Here is a 26,658-nt window from a genome sequence, read left to right on the forward strand (position 1 = left end):
TCAAGATCCTGCACAACATCGAAGAAAATTGAAATTTGTATTTCTCACCACTTCCCTTGTGTAATTATGGTTCAGCAAACTTGAAATATCCATTATTCCTAGAAGATGCTTTCCTGATTCTATGTCTTTGTGCATCTCCTATCTTACTCTTGGCATGTTCTTTCTGTATTTCTTCCTGGCGATTATTTCATTCTTTAAAGGCTCTCTTTAAAAGCAATTACTCTTGGCTTCCAACATCATGTTCCAACAAAACAAATTATTCCTTTTTTCACTTCTCCATGGTATTTTATGCTCCCTCTGACAGAATTTGCCCTATTCCATCTTGAACTCACTTAGAGATGTGTGGTCAATGGCCTCCCCTTTTGCTTAAAGGCTCCGACTTTACCACCTTTAACCCTTCCAAACTTTGGCACAGTGCCTAGCGCAATAGTGTTTCCTCAACAAATACTCATTGAGTGAATAAAATCAATAAGCTGAATGTAAAACTTTGGCCCCAGAGTTGCACACTTCGATTCTAATCCTAGCTAGTGTCTGTGTGATCTTGGGAAAATCTTTTTGTCTATGCTGGTTCTACACTACCTCATCTATAGGTAATCATCATTTTCTATGGAAAATGTGGTTAGTAGCTTTCAGGTTAGTTTTAGTGCAGTCAAGGAAGTTCAACGAAGTCCTTCTGGCTCAGTTCGTAGTGGTGAGGGATACAGTGCTAGGCTTCTCTTCTGTTTTGACCAGCAAATCACAGTATCAAAGCAGCTTTTATTTCAAGAAAACATCCTGTACATCGAAAAAAATTAAGCCATGAGGTTAGCTAATCTGTGAAACTCCTTTCATTTTTGACTGGGTTTTGACATAAACAAACACATAAACGTTATAGGACATATTTAAATACTGCTATATTATAAAGGGAACAGACTTAAAGCTTACACAATTTCAGAAATAAAGGGGCAGAAAGCTGCCATTTACTAATCAATTAATGTATGTTTTGGGGGCTCCTGGCTGGCTCAGTTGGTTAAGCATCTGACTCTTGGTTTGGCTCAGGTCATGATCTCACAGTTTGTGGGTTCAAGACCCACATCTGGCTCTGCACTGACAGTGAAGAGCCTGGTTGGGGTTCTCTCTTTCTCTTTGTCTTTGTTTTTCAAAAATAAATAAGATAAACATTAATATATATATTTTAAGTAATATATATTATGTATTATATATTAATGTGTGTGTGCATGTGTTTTGAGCACCTACTAACTCCCAATTAAATGCTAGAAATTTTACTGAGTTCATCTCTGATTTCAAAATCTACAGCCTAGATATAAAATTCCCCACTTTACATATGACAAAGCAGATAGGGTAAGAATGTCTCATTGCAAGCAGCCAAGAAGAGGTGGAACCTTGGTAGAAAGCAGGTATGACCAGCCTAAAATCTTGTGTTCTTTTCCTGGGATGAGACTTCATAAAAATGGGTTCTGGGAATTAAAATGCGCAGATACACACATAAAGCAATGGGGTGGTTTGGGAAACCCCACCCTTCTCCCCATCCCTAAGATGCATGGGTTATTTGGAGAGTAGCAGTAATTCAGCCTCATTACAATTTCCCATCAGAAGTTCAGCTCAGACCAATGAATGGAATGATTACCAAGCCTATTCCTCTTCTCTGCAAATGGCACATACTGAACCAGGAGTAATTTTCACTGAGCCAACTTGCCTATATTAGAATTGTATTCAGTGCCCAGAAAACATGCAGTGAGGCTTTAGCTAAAGTACCCAGCAGGAAATAGAAGCCCATCCTGGTCATAGAGAGAGGGAGGCGGCACAGGCTTAGAGGGGAGTCTGAGTCTCAAGTGCTGATAGAGGACTGCATGATGGCTGTGCTGAATTAAATTTATGAAGGGGAATTTGGAGCCAAATTAGCAGCTTTAGGCAGGTAGTAAAGCCTTTGTGGTTTTTAGCTTGAGACTATTTAAAGAACACTGTTTTTGTACTTGTCCCAAATGGCATTCCTTGAGCAGCATTCCTGAAGAAGAAAATCATAGGATCTTAGACATCATTTGGTGCTGAAGTGTCAAATTGCTTTGATTGTACTTTACCTGTAGGAAGAAAATTCCCTGGACACCACCTACACCATTCCTTCTTCCTCTTGAAAAAGAACTCACTTATTGAAATGAAGTCAAAATAAAAGCACACCCTATGAGAGATTGTTACATATTTGCTTTAACAATAGGGTATGGATGACTCAAGTGGGCCACAAGGGGCAAGGACTATGGCTTACTTTGCTCAGTGCTGCGTTCCCACATTCCAAACCAGCCCTGGCCCCACATGAGTGCTGGGGGAAACATTTTGTGATTGAATGAAGCACAGTGAAAGCTGTACTTTAAAATTTAGTCATTAGACAAAGTGAAGTCCAAGTGATTCTTGATTTAAATGTATATGTTATAGATGGATCAAATAACCTGCAACAAACATTGACATAACAGAAGGCAATAAAGAGGAATTTTTTTTTATTAAAAAGCAAGAATGGAGCTCCTGCGTGGTTCAGTGGGTTAGGCTTCAGACTCTTCAGCTCCCAGGTCATGATCTCATGGTTTTTGAGTTTGAGTCCTGCGTTGGGCTCTGCACTGACAGTATGGAATCTGCTTGGAATTCTGTCTCCCTCCCCCCCTCCCCTGCTCACTCTTTCTCTAAAAAATAAATGAACATTTTTTAAAAACAAGATTAGTTGCAATTGAAAAGCACCACAAATTTGTAATAGTCTTGATGATCTATATGTGACAAAATACCCTTTCCCACACATGTAGGGACCTCACACATTGGTAAGCACCCTTGGGCTGCAAGAACTGTTCATCTTTGCCAGGCAGGTGGCCATATTTCTTGGTAGACTATTCAATTTTGAGCCCTCATGAAACTCTAAAGACATTACTTTTAATTTGGAAATACCATATTTTTATTTACTGCCGGAGGCCAGCTCCAGCAGGTCCAGGGTCCCCTGAAGGAGAGACGGTGTTGGCGAAAAAGAGTGAGAGAGCCTCAAGTTTCTTTCTTGGTCACCAGGCCAGCACCTCTGTTCAGTCTGCTTTGGTGCCCTTTTTTATTGGTTAAGCAATAACATGACATCAGAAAATAGAAATTGTTTACAGTTTCTAACTCTTAGTGATAAGGAGTTTTAATCATCAAAGGTGTACAGAGACAAGTTTTACAGAAGTATTTTTGTAGAACCATCCCGGTTTATTCTTGGCATCAGTCCCCAAGGTTAAGAAAGTAACAAACCCATCTTATTTTGTACAGGTTGGTTTTTGGCCAATAAGTATGACTTTGTTTTTAATTAACAAATTATAACCAAGTCAAGTAATGTACTTACAGTAAGGTTAAGTGAGTTTTACATCCAAGAGAATAACAAGATGTTTTTAGTAAAAAACAGGATAATATACATATTATTTAAGTTAGTAATGCTAAAATTAAAACATAGGTTAAATTGTATATAGATAGGCTGGGAGTTATTTTATCTAGCTCATAAACCACAAGAGAAAGAATGTTTATTAACAAGTTGCTAGAGAGAGCCCTTTCCTTGATGTAAGCATAATGGGGGCCCTGTGTGTGTTGACCTTGCACCTGGGTTTCTAATTTTTTATCCATCCTCATAGCTGAAGTCAGTACAAAGGAGGGTATTTGTGACTCCAATAGCAAAGGTATATGCAGCAACTTATGTCCAGTCCGTATTTGTTTCTTGTCTCTAAGTTAGGCTCTTCTTCTCTGGGCCAGAGTTAATTGTAACTCTTGTGTTCTTGGCCCGCCTTAGGTCTTGGGTCTGCAAGGCTCATTAGAAGAGCCTTTTGGCAAACATCTGAAGCACTTTGATCTAAAATCCCTTATGTAGGGGAAGGAATATGCTTTTTCTTAGGGGGTAACTGTGTGGGGAATATCAGCCTGATTTGGAACATTGTAAGGCCTAATCAATAGCAACAGGCTTAATTTCACATGAGCAGTCGTAGCAGAAGGAGATACCAGTTCTGCCTCACATAGCAGGAGCCGTGCAACATCTGCCATTTCCTTACTGTGACCGTGTCATCCAGCAAGGCCGGTGTGGCTCCCAGCAACTTACTTAATAGATTATTTTTAATTTACTTACTTTTAAGTAAAATGAATGACCATCGATGTGTACCCTTAATTACCCAGAAAAGGGCTTATGTTTTTGGCTTGGATCACAGAAGATGGGGACTTTGGAAGGATCCTCTCAGCTCAGGACCAAAATGTGAGAATGGACACATTCGTATAATAGTCCCAGAGGGTGCCTTAGGGGAGCCAAGAGAAGATTTGGGTCTCAGCCAAATCCCTCTATTTTTAAAAACTGTTCTGTGGAGAAAAAGGTTCTACTTATATAAATGGGTTAGAAAAAGCTTACCATCACAGGGCAAAAGGGCTCAAGGTTAGCTAGCGAGATATTGTAATGGGATCATGGGTAACTTGTCATATCCCCTGCAGGAAATTACTTTCCATCTGATGCTAATATACCATTGTACTTTGATCACAAACTCCATTTGCCCCCCAAACCCTTTGCTTCTTACACTTTCAAGTTAATGATTATTATCTGATTGTTTTCTCCACATTTATATATGTAAGATCTTGTTTTCTTCACATTCTCTGTGTGGATAATACCTTGTGATCTCAATAAATATGGAGAAAACACCCCTGTTCGGGTCTCTTGTCTCCTCCTGAACATTAGCCTCTCTGATATTCAGTTCTGTGTCTGCTCTCTTGCTGGACTGAGCCTTCTCCTTATAAATGACACAAATTGGTACTGAGTGAATACATAAAAGAATAAAGATTAGAATTTAAAAGGAATTTTGGTATTTACATGTGGTCTTAAAATAAATGTTTTTCCCCCTGTAATCTGATTAATAATAATTTCAAGGAGATGAGCTTATAGTTGTGGTCTAGAATTGAATATTTCAAATATGTTGACTCTATGCCATGTGAAAAGTAATTGTCCTCTGATGATGAACCTCAGCTATGTTTCCCTCAACACAAACTATGAGGAAACTGAGGCCAAGGAAATTTAGGTGAATTTAATAAATCATATGATGAAAGTCTTGCCAAGTCAAGATAGAAAGCAATTCTACTGCTAATCCACTGTCTATCCTAGAAGGAATATGGCTCATATTCCTGCTAAGAGATTGGATCATGGCTGAGTTTTAAGATGAGTTGCTATACTCCAGATGCAGGTTTCAAAAACTAGGCAATCCACTGAAAGGTTATTACCTAGGATTTGGGACATGGACAGGGCCAACACTCAGTTTTATTTATGCATACCCTGAGCATGGCAATACCAATGTAAGTCAAGAAAGGAGTACCCTAGTATATTCATATCTACATTATGTCCAGTCCATAAATATAACTATTCAGTTTACTATTATATAATTTGTGGGAAAATATACTCTAATTTATGAAGTGTTGACTTAAAGTAAGCTTTAGAAATAAGATCCAAACATATCAGTTGGTTTGAAAAACACTCTGTGTAAGTTGTCTTGGAAAGATTAGTATCCCTGGGGGTTCTTATTTTTCCCCTTTGATGTTGTTGATCTTGTGTCTAGAGATTTCATTAAGTTAAATTATTCTCATTATTTTTTAAATTCCTTTGAGTTTTTCTATAAATACAGTCATGTCATTTGTGAATATCTATTCCTACATTTTTCTTTTTCAAATTCTTCTAAATTGCACTTCTTTTTTATTGTTTTATTGCATTGGCTATTGTACATTGAATAGAACTGCTTACAGAAGTTGTGATTATCTCTTCACCAATCTCTGGGAAAAAAGCAGTGTTTTACCAGTAAGTCTAATCTTTGCTGTAATTTTTTTTAGATGCCTTTCATCATAGTAAGGATAATCCCTTATATTCCTAGTATACTAAGGATTTTTATCATAATTGGCATTATATTTTACTGAATGCATTTCTGTAGCAATGAATAATCATATGATTTTGTCTTTTGTGTATATAATACATTGATTTTTAAAGGATTTTTTAATGTTTATTTTGAGAGAGAACATGAGCAGGGGAAAGGCAGAGAGGGGACCGAGGATTCAAAGCAAACTCTTCCCTGATAGGTAGCAGGGAGGCTGATGGGGGCCTCAACCCAGAAACCTGAGATAATGATCTGAGCCAAAGTCAGAAGTTCAATCAACTGAGCCACCCAGGTGCCCCTGATTTTCTAGTTTTAAATTAATCTTAGGTGCCCCTGATTTTCGAGTTTTAAATTAATCTTGTATCTTTGTTATAGGAGCTATCATGTGTCTTTACAGTTGTATATTCCAGCCGGCTTTTGCTTGCTTAATACATTGTGTGAAAGGTTTGCATCTATAATTATAGAAGAGTTTGGGCTCTAATTTTCTACTTTTGTAAAGTCATAGGCTTTAATCAAGGTTATATAATGTGCATAAATAATTGTGAACGAATTATTTTCTTTTCAACACTTTGGAAGATTCTGTGGAAGATTTTGAAAATATTTTTATTAAATGTTTGGTAAAATTCATGAATGATTTCACTTCGATCTGGAGTTGTTTTGTGTGTGTCCTTCGCATATATTTGTCCATTGTCAACTTTTCTTTTGCATTTTTAAGTGTGTCATTGCATAAAACTGAATTTTAATTTTTTCTCTGAGGGAAAAATCTTAAACTTTTAATAAGTAATATAACTATTTATAATTTTTATGATCACTGATAGGCTGAGAATTACTTTACCACTTTATTATCTTTATATGTGATGATTTTATCTGTCCTTTCACCTTTCATTATATTTACTGGACTAATCATATGTTCCTTGTTCCTATTTTTATATCAAGTAACTTGTAAGTTAGACCTAATATATTCTTCACTGATTTCCCTTGAACTCTTTTTAAAACATTTTTATTTATTTTTGAGAGACAGAGAGAGAGAGAGAGGCACGGACAGGGGGAGGGACAGAGAGAGGGAGCACAGAATTTGGCACAGGCTCCAGGCTCTGAGCTATCAGCACAGAGCCTGATGTGGGGCTTGAACTCAGAAACTGTGAGATCATGACTTGAGCCAAAGTCAGATGCGTAACCAACTGAGTCACCCAGACACCCCTCCCTTGAATTCATTATAGGTGGTTTCAATTTAGAATTTTATGTAAATCTTGTGAATGAAGCACTATCTCTAAGCAATGTATAAGAAAATGGTGAAGAACTTGAATTTTAATTGCAAATTCAACACATGTGAGCTGTAGGGTCCTAGGCACGTTACGTAGGCTTTCTGTGCCCTAGTTTTCTTTTCTGTAAAAAGTAGAGGCTAAGATGCCCATCTCAGATTGTTGCTCTTAGAATTAAATGAATTCCAATTATTTAGAACATCAGCAAATACCACATAATGTTAGCTATTACAAGCAGCCTTCCAAATATGACAAGGATTTTAGATGCATGAGTTACAGTAATAGCTCTATATTCTAGTGCTTATATTAAGAGCTATTTCTTTAAAATAATACAAAAATTTTGTATTAATTACTTCTGAATTTTCTGATGTAATTTTTCTTTCTCACTTGTAGGAAAGAGTAGGTATAGGGATGATACAATAACTTTCCTGGGTTTAGAGTTTCAGTTTGAAAATATTTTTTCCCCAGAAGTTTGAAATATTACTGCATTGTCTTTTAGTATGCATTTTGCAAATGAAACATGTAATATCAGTATTATACTCTATTTTCTATGTATATTGCACTTTTTTTCACGGAGACTTTGGGGATTAAAATGTTTTTAAAATACCTAGATTTCAAAAAGTCATACCAGCATGTGTCTAACTATGGTTATGTTTTTGTTATTCCTACTTGACACCGGTAGAAATTGTTTTTAAATGTTTTATTTTTCAGAGAGAGAGAGAGAGAGAGCGAGCGAGCGAGTGAGTATGAGTGGGGGAGGGGCAGAGACAGAGGGAGACACAGAATCAGAAGCAGGCTTCAGGCTCTGAGCTGTCAGCACAGAGCCTCATGCAGGGCTTGAACCCATGAACCATGAAATCATGACCTGAGTCGAAGCCGGACGCTTAACTGACTGAGCCACCCAGGCACCCCTACACTAGTAGGCACCCCTTTTCAATTTGATCTGATCAAAAGGGTCAGACCTTTGGCAATTCATTTAATTCCTCCCTGTCTTTCCTTCTCCTTTTAGATGGCTATTTAAATTCCAAGACTTTTCTTTTGTGCCATTTTGTTGCTCTCATCATTTATTTTTGTCTCTATTGGGGAGCACTTCCATTCAATTATATAATTCAGAAACTCAGGATCTAGACAGGACCATTTTATTAATTACTGGGTATTTTTATACTTTAAGACAGAAGATTCTATTTTTAATTTCCAAGAACAATTATCTTCTGCTTCTTATATTTACTCTGTTTACTTTTATTCATGGTGTGATTTCCCCTTCCAGTCCTGTGTCAGGATGTAGCATCTGTGTTCAGTCACTTGTCTTGAGCTGGATATCCAGCACTTACAGGTGGGTAGAGAGTGGATGGGTGGATATGGAACAAGCAGGAATAGAGAGGTCAGGTGTGCAATGGGAGTGGTCATAATGCACCCTCAGACAAGGGAACCCTACTGACCTGAGAGCAGGGGCTCTATGGGAAGAGCCCTTTGTCCTTCATCCCTGTTTCCAGGTCTCTGTCTCTTCCCTCTCTCCAGCCTCCCTACTCAGCCTTTGCTTCCTCTTGTTGTTCCTCTATTCTCTTTCTCACTGAGCTATCACCTGAGGATCCTGACAGTTATTTGGATGAGCATGGGGACTGGGGTAGCAGGGGTTCAAAGCTGACTTCATCCTCCTAAACACCTTTTTTTTTCTCCTTACTAACTTTATCTGTCTTGTAGGTATTGCCTTTTATGCAGCATTAAATATTATCATTTTGTTAAATGTTGTTTATGTGCCAAGTAGTTTAAATACTCATTCTTTTCATTTAAGCTTTCTCATTTAACTTTTATAATGTTCCATTAAAGTAATTTCATCTATATTTTAAAATGAAAAACCCTGAGAAGAGAGGAGTTAGGAAAGTTCCCAAAGATTATATAGTTTAAGCGAGGAAGATCCAAGATTCGATTCCAGGTCTGTCTGATTCCAAAAAAACATCTTTTTCCTCCTTTTGACAAGTATTCCACCCACAGTTTTGTCTTGTGCATTTAGTAGACAAATATCGTTGTGTGCACGCTAGAGATTAGGCACTGTGTTATGGGCTAGGTATATATAGAGAGACAAAATAGACTTGGTGGTCCTTGTCCTAATGAACTTGTAGTCTCACAGGACATGGAAAGAGATTTTTAAAGTTAGAAAAGTGTCCATTGTAACCATTGCAGTGAAGCAAAAGTTTGGGGCAATAGTGTGAGGTTAAAGAAGGAATTTATTTACTGTAGTATAGCCAGAGGATGCTTCCCATAGAAGTGACTATGTTAGAGGCATGGATGAAAGAGAACGTAGGTAGCATACAGGGACATTGAATTGGCTCCCTCCTACATTATTCCTTCTGCACTTACCACCATTGGTCTCTATGTACTTCTACCCTGACTGCCCTCAGTATGATTCTACTCAGATCCTGTTACATTATTCAGCAACCACACTAAGGTCACATCTTTGATGAAAAGCCCATTCCATATTGCCACCAGGTAGAATTATTTACTCAACTTTATATTTTAAAACTACCATATTCTCCTATTTGAATATTTATCACAGCCTATTTTGTTTTAATGTTAATTATGTGTTTGTTTCTTTCATGAGATTTTACATTTTTTGAAAACTAGAAGCTTATTTACTTTTGTATCTGTTGGACTCTATTGCAAAGCTTAGCACATAATGGGCTTTTAAAGATTATCACAATGGTCTTGGTTAAGTAAATTACTTCATATTTTGCAGTTTTAAAGGTAGAATTGTAGAACGGACCCAAGAGATACCCTAAATGGCAAAAAAAAAAAAAAAAAAAGAAGAAGAGGAGGAGGAAGAAGAAGAAAGGAAGAAAGGAAGAAAAAGTCATGGTGTCTTCAACAGTGGTTCTCAAACTTGAGTGCACATTAGAATCACACTGCAGTCTTATTAACATACAAATTGCTGGAGCTTATCTCTTAAGATCTGATTTAGTAGGTTTGTGTAAGGGAGTGAGTGAATTTGCATTTCTAGCAAGTTCCCATGTGAAGCTAATGTCCCACAACCTGATCCCACACCCACATTTTGAAAACCACTGCTTTAGAAGATCCTCCATTGAGAGGAGCCACCCATTCTGGTTGACCACATTCTTTCCTTCCAGAATTTATGGAGCTCTTGGTAGGACTTTAAATAAAGCTATAAAAGAGCATAGTTGAGGGAGCATAAGCAGAAGTGATTTGAAATCCTGAGCCTCTCATTATTCACCAAAGTTTTGGACAAGACTCCCTGAGATTCACAATCTTTTTTTAGAATCTAGACCAGTAAGACTACCTAGTGGTACATTATGAGGATCTTAGTGACTGAAATTGTAAGCTAAATGCATACTACAGTAGGTGGGATATTACAGGTTCTGAGAAGTTGTAACATTTCCCAGTGAAATTGGAACCAAGGCAACACTGCTCAGGAAATCTCAGCTGTTTCCATGCACATAATCATCTTTTTATTTGCCTGCTGTGTTCTTTTTGGTTTTCTTAGCTTCTATCCCATAGCGGCTAGAATTTCCAGTTTTATTCTGATATTTATGTCTTTTTGTTTCTCTCCTTTCCCCTCCTTTTATTCTTCCTTTTTCTCCTTTCCTTCCTTTTCATCTTTCTTCCTTTTAGAAATTTACCTCACACTGGAGCACCTGGGTGGTTTAGTTGTTTAAGTGTCCAACTTTAGCTCAGGTCATGATCTCCTAGTTTGTGAGTTTGAGCCCTACGTCGGGCTCTGTACTGACAGCTCAGAGCCTGGAGCCTGCTTTGGATTCTGTGTCTCCCTCTTCCTCTGCCCCTCCCCTACTTGTGTGTTCTCATTCTCTGTCTCTGTCTCTGTCTCTGTCTCTGTCTCTCTCTCTCTCTCTGTCAAAAATAAATAAATTAACATTAAAAAATAAAAATAAATAAAATAAAATAAATTACCTCACACTTATTATTGGAGTTTCAGTATTGTTTGGCTTCATTACTGGTGAGTGCTAATCAAATTTAATAATTAGAAATCCTCAAACAGATTGTCAGAGAACTGTACATCCCAATTTCCTTAAATCACTGGTGATTAAGTAGTAGGTGCTTTGAGTAGGCTTGAAAAGTTTAGGTCATTGAAAGCTGGCTGAGAAGTATTTTAATAACTGCCTATTCCTTTCTATATTTCACAGACTTGTTTCCATTTTATTTTCTGATTTAAAAGCTGCTGAATCTGTCTGATGCTCCAGGGGTATATCTCAAAGGATTTTAGGTTACAAGTAGATGCTCATTCTTTTCAATTCTGGGTTGATTATTGTGTAAGTGAACATGGTGTGCATATCAGAGAGAATATTTTCTAGAGAAAAATTAAAATTAGTTCTATGAATGCCCTTGTCTCATAGAATATTAAATCTGGAAGGATTTTTAGATGTTGCCTTCTCTATTCCTTGATTTATTTAGATTGGGAAATCTGTTAGACCTTTCCTTCCTGAAGCGAGTCACTGAGAGTGAAACCCATGGACATAAACGGAGATGGTGTATGGGTTTATTTTAGTTCAGCCAAACAGCCCCTCCGGGGTGGTGGCAAGTCCTCAGGATAGCACCCCACTGAGCAGGAGCCCAGGGTTTTTAAGGGCTTTGGCAGGATAAAATAAGTCATTATTTAGTTAACCAGTCATAGTTTACAGCATCTTATAGTGGTCAATCAAATTTTGACACACAAGCATAAGACTTGGTAGAGACCTATCAACTTTAGAGTTTTTGTCTTAGGAGAAATTTGAAGTGACCAATCACAGGTCCAAAGGGGAGGCGAAGCAGGTGCACAGAAGTGAGTGAGAACTTTGCAGTTAAAGGGTGGGATCTAGTGACAGTATCTTAGAAAACAAGTTAACCTTTAAGTTATAATGTATGGGTTACATCTTAGGACTCCCAGAGCTCAACTTCCCAACCCTTGATTATTCAAGCAGAGGGGCTGGAGAGTGAAACAATGCTTGGTAATTTTTCATTAGGGTCAGCTTGACCTAGGAGGGTCTTAGAAAATCAAAGCCTAGACAGAAATTATAAATTACACAAGGTCATATAAAGTTCTACTGTATTTGGTTTATTAATTGGGGCTCTTTGCAAGACAGAAAGACAACTTCAACAAGCCTAAGCCCAGTGTTTCCGTTGGCTCAAGAGCTTGGAGGACAGACTGAAAAATAGGTTCAAGAAGAATAGAGATAGAACCCTTAGGGTCAGGGCCTCACTGAATACTAGGATTCCATCCCAACCCCTCAGTCCTGCCTCTTTCAGCACACCCTCTTGTTCTCCATGGTCACCAACTGCTTTGAAGTGTTAACATGATTATGGGCTGCTTGATGTTTTAGACTCAATATTCAGGAGAAAAGCTGGAGTGAAGTGCTAACTCTTGGATCATTGAGCTGGGGTTAGTGTGGAGTTGAAGAAGTACAACAGCTTCCATGGAGGGACAGTTCCCAGAAGAACCATGCTGTCCCTGGGAGAAGGGAGGAGGTGTCGGGTACAGAACACAATAGATGATCTTTCTGGTCAGTGATAATCTTTGCTAAATGTGATTTCCTGAGTTGGTACCAGATGGCAGTGATTAAAAGCTTAAATTCCTTTAATTATGCTGTGAATTCTTGTGGTTGTTAAAGTCAAAGAGGTATTTGTGCATTATTACTTAGCTTGGGCTGGGAGGGTAATAGAATTCAGTGTTCTTTCATTTTAACAAGACTGCAGAAAATTGTATTCTTTGACATTAAAACCAAATAACACTTGAACTGGCATCATGTAACAGAGGATACACACGTACATCTATATCTGTATGAAATGAGATGAATAGGACTTTTTAGAGGTAACTACTTCTATATGCTGTCTATCCCATAAGGTCTTCATAAGCTCTATCTTCTATTCCTCTTTGAGGATTTCAAAAATATACTTAGATATATTATTTTAATTAAAGCATTTAGAAGGACAATGAAAGATTTATTTTGAAAATAAGTGCCCAAATTATCATAGAAATCAAATAGTTCAACTATTAATTGTCTGTATGTATGTAGCCATGCACATACATAGCTGTATAAATTGATACAGCTATATGCCTGCAGTTTAATTACTAATTTCATCTCTATAGAGTACTTAAAAAAAACATGGACTAGTATTAACTGGGTAAGTGACTCCTGATATTTTTGTTTGTTTGCTTGCTTGCTTGCTTGATTGCTTTTGGCTGTTTCTGTATCATCTTTCTATGTGCTTCAAGTATCTCCTGGTCCATAAGAAACTCTCCCTTTTCTCCCATAGCTCACACAATAATTGTAGAGAATGCAAAGCTTTTCTTCAGATCCAAGAAGTTAAATTTTCTCCCTATTTCAAGTCTTCTCTCCACTATCTGTGAATACTGAAGGATGGATGACCCCCTAGCCTCATGTAGGATGTGTTGGTAGATGTAAACATGCATTAAAGTGCGTGAGGTGTCAGAAAAGTTTCTGGGAGTAAAGGACTTTTATGCTGAATGGTGGGTGGTATTTAGAGGTTCAGAGACTAAGCGATAGACCCAGAAGGCGGGAATATCATACATGATGCACAACAAGAAGGAGCGTGTCTAGTCAGTAGTGGGTGGCCAAACATGTTGAGTTCAAATATCATGAGAAGAATCTTGGCAACATTTAAGTATTGTAGGTTTGTCTGTATTTAGAGGGTAATCTAAGCTAAGGAGAGATGAAGAGGATGGAATGGAGTTCTGAGAACACCAGAAATTAAGGAATAATGAAAGAAAATAGAGATTCCTAAAACTCTGGAGAAGTCTAAAGGAAGACCTATTTCCAGAAGAAGGGACTTGTCAGCAGGGTCACATGTCACCAAGAGGGAAAGGTCAGGATGGAGAAGCTTCTATGAATTTAGTAAGGCGACCTTGGTTACTTCATGCCTCCTCCTTTTTGTCAGTTTCCTGGCTCATCAGGACTATTTTAAAATGTACTGTTCTTGCCAGATTAGGTTTTATAATCTGGTCCCCTCCAAATAGGGATTGTATTGTGAGGGGACCCTTTGGAAACCTCTTTTTGGTTATTTAAAAAAAATTTTAATGTTTTATTTATGTTTGAGACAGAGAGAGACAGAGAGAGACAGAGCATGAGCAGGGGAGGGGCAGAAAGAGAGGGAGACACAGAATCTGAAGCAGCTCCAGGCTCTGAGCTGTAAGCACAGAGCCCGATGTGGGGCTCGAACCCACGAATGTGAGATCATGACCTGAGCCAATGTCGGAAGATTAGCCCATGGGGCCACCCAGGTGCCCCAATGGTTATTTTTTACAACAGCAGCAGCAGCAGCAAAACAACAACAACAAAACAAATAATTACCACTTAATGAGCATTTACCATGAAGCAGATGTTACTCTTAGTGCCTAAAGAGTATGGTCACAAATACTTACCTCAGGTCTACATTTTATTATTATTTTTTAATTTTTTTAATGTTTTATTTATTTTTGATACAGAGAGAGACAGAGCATGAGAGGGGGAGGGGCAGAGAGAGAAGGAGACACAGAACTGGAAACAGGCTCCAGGCTCTGAGCTAACTGTCAGCACAGAGCCTGACGCCGGGCTCGAACCCTCGAACATGAGATCTGACCTGAGCCGAGGTTGGAGGTTTAACCGACTGAGCCACCCAGGCGCCCAGGTCTACATTTTAAAGATTAAGAAACTGTAATGAATTTCTGAAATTCATACAGCTTCAGAGTCAGGTGTCTGTGATTTGAATTTGGGGTTCTTTGAGTCTTTAGGGCTCAGTCCTTAGAACTTCTTCTACCTTGACTTTTTTATCTACCTTCATTCCATTGATGAACTTAACCATTTTCCTGGCCTTTAGAACCACCTATAAGCCAGCGAACTTCCACATTTATATCTGTAGCCAACACCTCTCTCCTGATTTACTTATTTATCTAATTGCTCTCTTGACATCTCCAGTTCAATGTCTTAAAGAAATAAAAGACTTAACATACCTAAAGCCAAACTTCTGATCTTGTTCCTTTAAAATCTACTCACAGTCTTCTCCACTTAAGTTGCTGGCACCTTCATCCCTCTACTCAGGCTAAAAATCAGACTCAGCATTTATTTTTCATTCTTTTTTATGCACACGAAAATCCATCAGTAAAGTCTGCTTTGAAAACATGTTCAAAATTCAACCACCTTTCACCAACTCCGTTATCACCTAAACCATTACTGTAACCCAGAAACATAGTAGAACCAGAGTAGTCTCCTTTTCTCCCCCACTCTTTTCCTTATGCTCTTCACTGACCTACTGACCCTTTTGCTGTTCTTTGAATACACCAAGCATGCCTCTACTTTATGACTGGATGTTCTCTCTGCCTGGAAAGCTCTTCTCACAGATGTGTGTAGCTAACTTCCTCAGTATCTTTATGTTTTGCCTCGAGATTCTTCTTTTAAATTTCCAGTTGAGCAAGAAGATGAAGAAGCAATTAAAGAAATCATCACAGAGTGTCTGGCTGGCTCAGTCGGAAGAGTGTGTGATTCTTGATCTCAGGGGCAGGGGTGTGAGCCCCACAATGGGTGTAGAGATTACAAAACTAAAAAAAGAAACTTAAAAAAATAAAGTAACCACTACTTTTATCTTCCCTTTTATTTCATTGCCCTGTGGACTCAACTTGAAGTTCAAAGTAGTCCACACATAAATGAATCACAGCATGATTTTACTTATGTTCATTTAGCCTATGTGACAAGGAAAAAACATATACAATGTTCAGTGATGTAAGCAAGCATATAAAAATTTGCTAAACAGACTAGGGGAGGGAGAGCTACCCAGAGAAAGGAGAGCCATAAACAAAAATATGAGGACTTGAGAATGTCTATTAAGTGTTTAGATAATGTAAATACATTTCCAATATATCCACCCTCTCCTATAATAAAATATGACTGAAAATTTAAATGACTTACCCTTTTGGCCACTTAGCAATTTTATAAATTTCTAATGATTCTTTGATTCTAACCTCTCCTCTGTGCTCTCTTCTCTAGCATATTTTTAGAGTAGTTAAAATTTCTCATATATGTTCACCTTTTATGTATCATTGGTTCTATTTCTTAAGTTGTTAGGAAATTAGTTTTCTTCCTAATTTGCGCTTTACTTTTAGGCTTAGGAAAAGCAGACCATTACATTAAAGCCAAAAGACCAGTAGTCAGACAGGAAAGCAGAGAAAACACTAAGAGAATCATGTTTCTGGACAACAACATCCGAAGTTATTGGAACTGGGTAGTAAAACAAAAATAGGCTTAGTGATAATGGGGTTCATTTTCACACACATGTGAAAGATAATAAAGAGTGAGTAGAGTAGGAACTATGAGACTCTATGTAAGTATTTCCTTTAATCTGCCTGGGTGTATCCTCTGTTCTTAGAACAATGTCTCTGGCAAAGTCAGCAGCAATATGTATTTCTTGGACAACTGAAATAACAAGTGACATTTGAGGTGCAAATTGTAAATGCAACGGTGTATATTTTTATAATTGCAAAAGTGGTATTTTCATAATACATTTGCATATATAGCAAATATAAGTTAATGAACAAAATAATTGGCCTTATGTGAATTTGAACTTTACTTCAGCAGATTGCTATGTCCATATTATCAATGAGTAATAAACAGGTGGATCATAATAAAGCCATTACTGATATAAGTCTATAATATTTCATGAGTTATTTATTATAGTGATTACTGCTAATTATAATGATTGTGTTTTCTTGAAAGTTGGGATTTTGTGTTGAACAAAAATTTAGTTACAATACAACATGTACTATATGAATCTGTTCACCTTTTCTAGATGCAATTAAATGTTTAGAAACTTCTGGAAGAACACAATCCAAATTCTTAGCAATAATTTCCACCAGAGAGGAGTGGGGGGTTGGGAAGCACACAGAATGAAATGATTGTTCACTTTATATTCTCCAGTGCAATATTAACTTTTACACTCTTGCAATTAAAGTTCCATATAAAAGATAGGCTTATAAATGAAAATCAAGACTGGTTATTTGCAAAGAGTCTTTAAATAGACAATTCTTTTGTCAGTCTGATGAAAGGGGAAAAAGGAAAATAGAGTGAAAATTGTTTTACGAAATAACAAATGTAATCACAGGAACATGATGTATTCCAAAAATTTGTGACAGAACACTTTGTGTCATTCATGTACATAATTTTTAAAATCATAATAAAATGTAAGATTGTTGTGAAAAATATACAGTGCAAAATTTGACTCAAGAAGAGATAGAGGGGCGCCTGGGTGGCTCAGTCGGCTAAGCCTCCGACTTTGGCTCAGGTCAGATCTCATGTTCGTGGGTTCGAGCCCGCCTCAGGCTCTGTGCTGACAGCTAGCTCAGAGCCTGGAGCCTTCTTCCGGTTCTGTGTCTCCTTCTCTCTCTGCCCCTCCCCGTCTCATACTCTGTCTCTCTGTGTATCAAAAATAAATAAAACATTAAAAAATATTAAAAAAAAAGAAGAGGTATAAAACCTAAATAGACCAATAACCATTTAGAAAATGAAAAAATAAAGGTCATTAGAAACTTAACACACAAAGGGAAATGAGGCTTTCAATAGGAACTTTTTTATTAACCTAATTATGACTAGATAGTTTATAAGTTATTTTGATTATTAATAAGCATAAAAGACATGATCTACTTTCCAATGGAGCATTTGTTCTCTGAAATGAGCAGAATTATTTTTTTAAAAAAACCCACAAATCGATCACATATTGAAAAGTGAAAACTACAGACAAATTTTATTCTAGGATATAGACACAAAGATCCAAAAGTATTATCAAGAATTATATATGTAACATGTACCATGATTAGAGTTGTTCAATAAAGAATACATTCTTTATTTCAAATAGTGAAACCAGAAAATATAGTCACAGTATGTAAGAAGTCACTTGATAAAATTCAAAACCAATTTATTAAAAAAATTTAAATCCTTGAAAGTTAAGAATAGGAGAAACTGCCTCACCTGATAAAGACCATCTCTAATAATACTGTAGGAATTTATAATTAACAGTAAAACGTGACTGCCAGATCTACTATTTACTTAATATTTCACTGAGGAACCTAATTAAAGTACAGGTTAAAAAAAAAAAAGGAAGTGGGAAATATAAATAGTGGAAAGGATTTGTGGACCTGCTGTGACTTGCAGGAAAAGCAATTCTTGACACCTAAAATTCAAACTAATCTAATAGAAACTTTTAGAACTAATGATTGGATTCTCTAATTTGGTAGTATACAAATCAGTTATACAATTCAACAGTCTGTCTTTAACATAGTAATGTCCAATTCAAAAATATCAATGAAAGATGATTATAGACATAAAAACAGCAACCACTGTAAAATACCTAAGAATAAACCTAAATAGAAATACTGAAGGGGTTTAAATTACTTACAAATCTTTACTTAAGGGGAGAAAAGAACAATAAATAAAAGGAGGAACATACTATGTTCCTGAATGAGAATATTGAATATATTAAATGAGTCCTCATAAAAGTACCCTATAAGCCCTGAGATAGTCCCAGCTAAAATAAAATAACTTCTGATAAAGTTTGAGAAGCTGATTTTAATGATTACCTGAAAAATTAATAGATTATAAATGCAAAGGAAATTTTGAAAGAAAAAGGAAGGGAATTTGTCTTAAAAGCATTTTAAATAGACCAATAGTTAGGTTAATTATAATAGTTAATATATTAATTAAAAGTATGTACATAAAATAATATATAATCATATTTAAGAATAGATAATAGACAATCATGTATATAAAATAAAGTTAGTATTTCAAATTTATGGGGAAAGGATTCTCTATTTAGTAAGTTACTTAACAAACCATAGGATATATTCTCTCCTTATACCAAAAATGAAATAATATGAGATAGATTGAGGAGCTACCTGTAAAAACAAACAAATAAAACTAGATCTCTTTACTTTTATAATTTTGGAATGGAAAAGGTATCCCTATGAGTAACATAAGGCCAGAATCTATAAAGGAAAAGCAAAACACATGATATTATTTTAAAAAATGAAAGCTATTATACAACAAATGACATTATGAAAGTTAAAAGACTAGTAAAAAAAAACCTGACAAAAATACTTGCCATATATTTAACAAGAAAGAATTAATATCTGGAATTAAAAGCTTAAACAAATTGATATATTTACAAAAATAGTGGAAAAATGGGCAAAAGATATGAACAGGCAATTCCAAGAAGAAAGAAAAAAAATACAAACATGGAAAATAGTCAGTTTCCATGGTTAAAAAAATCTAACTTAAATAAACAGTGAAATACTCATGGGACATCATATCTTGTATACCTGACTCATAAGAAAAAAACATTAAAATATGTGTTGATAAAGTTATCAAAATGTGACTTATTACCAATTGTTTGTAGTAGTTTAAATGTGTGAATCCTATTTGGAAGTTCGATTGTCACTAGATGTGATTTGCCCACCAATTTGCTGGGAGACCCGATAGGCAGCCAGGTTTTAGGAAGAGCTCATATGAGAGAATAACTCTAACTGAGTTTAGCTACTTCAGAGCTGCTCACCCACTGTTGCTCTTGTGAACCTGCATATCCAATATGGCTGAAAGCATCAACAGCAGACTCCGAAGTGGCCTGTATCTTTGACAAGTCTTTGAAGGTTCAATTACAGCAAAGTCTCCTAGGGTTTTGAAGTAAATTCATAACTTCTTGGACAAATAATTGGTTTCCTTTTCAAAGTAATGCTTGAAATCTTACTTGGCCTTCGTAGAGCCTAGAGTAGGTTCAGACAAACCATGATCCCAGCCCACCCCACCTGCCCGCCCTGCAAGCCATTCTAGCCTGTTTCTGTATAGCCCATGAGTTAAGAATGAATTTTTCTCTTTATAAAGGATTGGACAAAATGAAAAGAATAATAATTTTGTGACATGTTAAATTTCATGAAATACAAATATCAGCGTCCATAAAGGAGGTTCTATTAAAATCCATTTATACTCATTTGCTTACCTATTGTCTGTGTGACTGCTTTCACTTACCATAGAAGAGTTAACTTGACACTACAGACTTTATGGCCCACAAAACCTAAAATATATACTATGTGGCCCCTTACAGAAGGTGTTTGCCAACTCCTTGACTAAATGCTTGGTTATGAGTCATCAGGCAACTATGCCAACTAGGTTTCCCATCACATCTTGGGTGTCATTCCATTCACCTTGACATAAAATTGGGAGTTCCTGGAAGCACTCCATTATCAACTGGAAGTGCGCTGACAGAAACAGAATCACACAGGTTCTGATTTTGCTAGTAAAGTGCATGAACTCTTTCATATTTCCAATGTCCTATGTATCTGCAGAGTCTCTCCAACTCACATTTATGGCCTTCTGGCAAGTTAACTGTAAATTCCTAATTAAGAAGGAAAATAACGCAAGTCAGGTTTACACACAGCACTGCATAAGCAACTGGTATAACCAGAAACGGTCTGTGGGAGTGTTTCATCCTCACTCAGGGAAGACAGAGAAGAGTGGGGAGGAAGATTCTCCCCACTGAGAACATTGCAAGTATTTCTCAATATTCATTTTTCTTTAAAAAGAGAAGGCATTAATTGACAGTGGCTAATCGTCTGACCAGAAGATATATGGATAAATAGGCTTTAAATGTTAGAATATTTATGTCCCTTATGAATGCTGATCCAAACCAAAATAAAACCAACCAACCAACAAAATGACCAACATTCCGGAAGGGAATTCACCATCCCTATGGAATAGATGTGAATTAGCCCCATCCTCCAGCCGCCCAAGAGGTTTCCCGGGGGATTCAACTAAGTGGCTATAGGAGCAGGCATGATGGGTGTTAATGTGCCCACAATGTGACTTAATAAAAACAGATTTACCTTTTTCCACTGCTGAGTGCCCAGGCTTTCATTAGCACCAACCTCTCTGAGCCCCAGGCAGTCTATTATATTCTTGCAGAACTAGGCAGCTGCCTAGTAGCAGACTGATTGTACTTGACCCCAATCATGGAAGAGGTAGTTCTCACTGAATAAACTTTTAACTGTCTTTTGATTTGCATACCCTAGTTCTCATGTTTCTAACAATACTATAATTCAATACTATAATTCTACTGAATGCCTTTTATACCCTCGTGGTCTCCCTTACATGGTAAATTATATAACATTTTTCCAACAAATTTACTTTATAGTTAAAAAAAAAAGATGTTGAGTGAAAGCATTATTAAACCCACCATCCTGAAGGGCCTGATATTATGTAATAGTGGATGGGATATTAAAAATCAGCTACAGTGCTAGCTAGAAGAACACTTTGCCTTGTAGAAGCAGTGCATGTTCTGAATTAGTCATTAATATGTGGCGCTGATTCTTCCATAGATATGAACTATGGAGTAGGGAAGTAAGAGGTCATTTTGGGAATGGCATCTTTCATAATTCCTTCTAATTAACCACATCATACTTTTCGCTTCCCCTCCTTGCTACTTTTGCTTCTACTGGTTTACAGATTTTAGTATTGAAGGAAGAATGCACTCACCAGGAGAGCCAATAAAAGTTCCAGTGGTTCCGACAGACCATGTCAGGACCTCTTTATCACTAAGAAAACAAGCTAGAACAGGGATTAGCAGTATTGACTAGAGTGAGTGAATCTAGCTCTCTAGGGAAAATAGAGTTGTTGTTAACTAATGGGGGTCAGGGGCTGGGGGTGGGTAACAGAGTATGCATAGCACAGAGATTCCCCAGAACACAGAATATCTCCTAGTACTATTGGCATTAAAAGCTAATGGTAACCAACTTCAGTACTATGTTATCAGGACCCTAAATATTCAGAGCCATTAGGCATAAAGATTTGAGTAACTAAACTGCAAGACTGCCTTTAAAGAACCAAGGCACTGGCTGAACTTATAAAACATAAAGAAGGCATATGAAAAGTTATAAACAAGATAGTGAACGGTTGCACATTTAAATACTGTAGCATATACTTGCATCTCCTTTCCTTATGGGTTATTACATAGATATATGCTTTAATATCTTCTTTGTCCTTCAACTTCCCCCAGCTGTTTGATGAAGTATATGAAGGTGATAGTTAACATTATGGGAAAATCATGAAGAACTACCTATAGGAGAAATAGATATCACTAGGGTATGTTCAACTTGTAGCTGGGTGGCGTAACAATATTTTTGAAATGCCTTCCCTCGTGGAGTAATTTTGTCAGGAGTAAATATTTTTTTAAGTTGCAGATTAGAAGGAAGATTGCGTTTGGATGTTGTTCACTAAAGGAGTGAACAGTATTGACCTTTGTCAATTTAACTGCTTGGCATCAAACACCTTTAGAGCTCTAACCAGATGGGTGTCAGAAGCTGAAAGGGAAGGGTTACCCTCCCTGCCTCCACACAGCATGGGTGTGTGGCTAAACTACAGTCAATTACTTGCCCCTGCTCAAGTTGACTCTTGCAAGAGTGACACACAGGTGGAGTGTCTAGCAGAGGTTATCATCATCAGCCACAGTGGAGGCAAGGATTCACTGATGAGATGGTGAGTGGCCAAAGGCAGCAAGTGCTGTTATCTGGGGAATGACCTCGTTCCACTTTTCCTCCCTTGGTTTAGGCAGGAGCCTGCCATGCCACCCTTCTAGTCAATTTTATGAATTACCTGATTCCCTTTCAATGAATTTAGTTTTTATTTCTATTAACCATCATGTCCTGTAATCAAGATTTCTACCTCATTCAATGATCTGGTGGACAAGAGTCTGAAAGTGGCAAACATTTAGAAACTTAAAAAACCAGGGCCATTGCCAGAAGCAATGAGTAGAATGAGTCCAGCACTTTATGTTACACAAAGCATCCTCACATTGATTGTATCTGGTTGTTCCTTTATCCAGTGGTTTTCAAAGTATGGTCCCCATTTTCAATGGGTGCATGAGGTCAAATCTATTTTCATAACAGCACTGAGAAATCATTTGCCTTTTTCCACCATGTTGGCATTTACTGGTAGAGGAAAGGCAATGGTGGGTAAAGGTGTTGGCACTGTAGCCAGAATCAAGGCCATGGCACAAAACTATTGTGGCTGTTCTTGTCATTTTCACCACCATGCACTCTCAAAAACAAACGATTTTGCCAGAGTGCTTGGGATTTTGTTTCCCTCTCTCTCTCTGCCCCTCCCTTGTTTTCTCTCTCCCTCTCTCTCAAAATAAATAAAAATAAACTTAAAAACCTCTATCTTCTGCACATCAAGTACAATGGTTGTCTCAAGGAAACGCACTTGCACAATTATTTGAGCAGCAAATCGAACTAGCTGCTTTGTGCACGGTACATACCCATTTGTGCTTGAAAGAACAGATAAAAGATAGGCAACAGCTGGCTATTCAGGCTTGGGTATTAGGCAGATATTTTCTCCAAGATGAATAAAGTGAGCTTGTTACATTAAGGGCAATAATTGATGGTATTCGTGGCCAATGATAAAATTCAAGTTTTCAGGTAAATATTAGTATTTGTAAAACTTGTATCTACCATCTTGCTTATAGACTCTTCTAACAAAATCTATAGTGATATTGTTAATGAGTGTGATTTAAAAAATTTTTTAATGTTGATTTATTTTTGAGAGAGAGAGGAGAAAGAGAGAGAGAGAGAGAGAGAGAGAGAGAGAGAGAGAGAGAGGCAGAGCATGATCAGGAGAGGAGCAGAGAGATAGGGAGACACAGAATCTGAAGCAGGCTCCAGGCTCTGAGTTATCAGCACAGAACCTGATGCAGGGCTCAACCTCAAGAACCACAAGACTATATGACCTGAGATAAAGTCGGACACTTAACCAACTGAGCCACCCAGGTGCCCCACAAGTGCAATTTTTTAATATTGTATTTTGGAATGTGTCAACATTTTGAAAATCTGCATAATATCAGCAGACTGATACTTTTCAAATGATCAGTGTAACAAAAAGATATGTGAGTACAAATCTATTCAAGTGCAGATAGACATAGATTTTTAACTCACCAGATTATAAAAAATTCATTGATATGGTTTCAGATTCCACATGGCAACCAACCTTTAAGCAGCTGCCACTCCTCCAATTTTAGTGTAGAATCAAAGCAGATTGTCCATAATTATCTGAAAAGGCTATTTAAATTCTCCACCCTTTTCCAACTATATGTCTGAAGAGGCCAAATTTTCTTCATGTATTTCAACCAAAGAAACATATTGCAGCAGATTGAATGCAGAAGGAAATATAAGAATCCAGTTGTCTTTTCTTAAGCCAGACATTAAAAAGATTATTTCAAAATGTAAAATTATGGTACTTTTCTAATTAAGTTTTTTGAAAAATAGTTATATCCATAAAATTTCTCATGATAACATGTAATGGAATTCTTATTTATAAAGGAATTAATATATTTTTTAATTTTGGGAGTTCTGACTTCTAATTAAATATTAATGAATAAAATCCTTATTTAAAGAAATTAAAAGCCATTTGAGGCTGACAAGAGTTTAAGTTTCCTGAGAACAAATATTTGAGAACCACTGCCTCGGTCTTTCAGATTATGCAGAGGAGGATTTACTGCAGATGAGGAAATTATGCTCATCAAGGTTAAAAGGGCATATTCAAGGTCACAGAGTTTGTCAGTAATAATATCAGAATGTGAATTTGTGCTGTTTCTGTGGTTTTGTTTCTTGTACAGTTTAGGAAAAGTGAAAGCTTAATCATACAAAAATAGGACAAGGGCCCATTTAGAGAAACCCCAAAAAAGGCCAGCATGGATGTAGCAGTAAGAGCTACTTATTACTGAGTCATTGACCTTGAACTCTTAATATATTATTTATCCAAACAGTTTAAGGCGGAAGCCAAAAAGCTTGAGCTGTGTGATTTTAGAGGTAGAGGAGAATAAAGCTAATTCAGTCTTTTAAGGGTAGGTAAAATCTTTTCTGAACAAGGATGTGTTTGGGACCCTGAAATGACAGCAAACAGACATCCTCTCAAAGAACTTATTGGGAAGAGCAAAGTGAATAGATTTTTCTGGAAGGCTGCCCTTTGGCAACGTTTGAACTGTAATAAAGCCAAAGTCTGTCCTCCTGCTTTTGAGGCTCTGGAAGATCCATTCCAGAAAAGTCTTGGGTATGTGTAAAAAAGGTGATGGGTCATTTCAGGACATCATTTCTGGTCAGAGAAGTCACTGGTGGGAGGCTGTTTTCTTCATGGGCTTTCTTCCTGTTATCTGCTAAATCATAAAAAGCCTCTTTTTAACATTGTTTTTTTAATTATCATTTTTATTATTTGAAGAGATGGAAAAAGAGAGGTATGCAGGAGCAACATTGGCAAATGGATTCATAAGGCAGAATCCTTCCAGCTTCCAGAATAGGAGACAGTTCTCTAGACTGGGCACCTATATACAGGACTGGGTTTTGGTCTTTGCTGGATGCAACAGGGAGAAGGGAGCCCTGGCAGGTTTTCTGGGGCTGTCCTATTATTGAAAAATCAAGAGCTACACAAGATAGGGCATGAGGCCATATTATGGGGCCTAAATTACAAATACTCTTTAATGTCTATGGAATCATGGCTATTACTAGGCAATTGATCTTAGCTTTATTACCTCTCTCACTCTCTGCTATACATAAACATAGCCGCTCTAGATACATTCAGAAAGATGGGTTTCAAAACACATGCCAACATTCTGAGAGAATTTGACTAGCCAAGAACATAGGACTTTTATTACCAGGCTCATATTCTAAGTGGGGAAGAATCAATTGCACAGGGATGCCAAAGTTAACACCATTCATGGTGTGAAATAAAGGTGTACTGCTTCTGTCGTTTTCAGAGAAGACTCGCTAAGTATTGTGAGAATAACTAATAAAGATTAAGGTGATTGACACAGAAATTCCCTTCTCTGACCATTCTGTCTCTAATGATTTCTTACAGCAGTTTACTGTACATGGTCACTAAAATTTCACCACTGTTCATTCCTAATGTGAGCTAAAAATGAAAAGTTCCTGTTAAATACTAGCATGCTGCTATTAAAATGCTAACCTGTTAACTGGAAGGGAGAATATTAAATGAAGCAAGATAAGGGAGGAGGTAGGGAGATCAGTGTTGTGGGAAGATAAATCTTACTGTCTGTAAGATGTATTGGGAGTAAGGGAGAGATGGAAACTACATTAATGAACTACCGTAGAGCTTCTCCATAGCTGATTTGAAATCAATTGAGGTGGACATTTGCTCCCTGGGAGTTATGCTCATGTGGGAAATAGGCATATTTGTCTCTGTCCAGATGTAAATATGAACAAAGGAAACTTAAGGAGCAGACTTAGCCTCAAGGATTTTCTATTATTCAAGCTTCTCCCAGAGCCAACATCTGGTTGGAAACTTACATACCAGCAGGATAGGCTTTCATTCCCAATAAAATGTATGAATGCTGAATGTAGCAAACATACATCTAGTTAAAGGGGGTTTCCTGTTCTCCAAACCCTCTGCTGGAACTGAAACTGACTTGACACTTATCTAGAATATTCAACTGTCCTTGTGTCAATTATATATATATATATGTGTATATAT

The sequence above is a fragment of the Suricata suricatta genome, chromosome 4, assembly GCF_006229205.1.
Source record: "Suricata suricatta isolate VVHF042 chromosome 4, meerkat_22Aug2017_6uvM2_HiC, whole genome shotgun sequence".
Lineage (NCBI taxonomy): Eukaryota > Metazoa > Chordata > Mammalia > Carnivora > Herpestidae > Suricata > Suricata suricatta.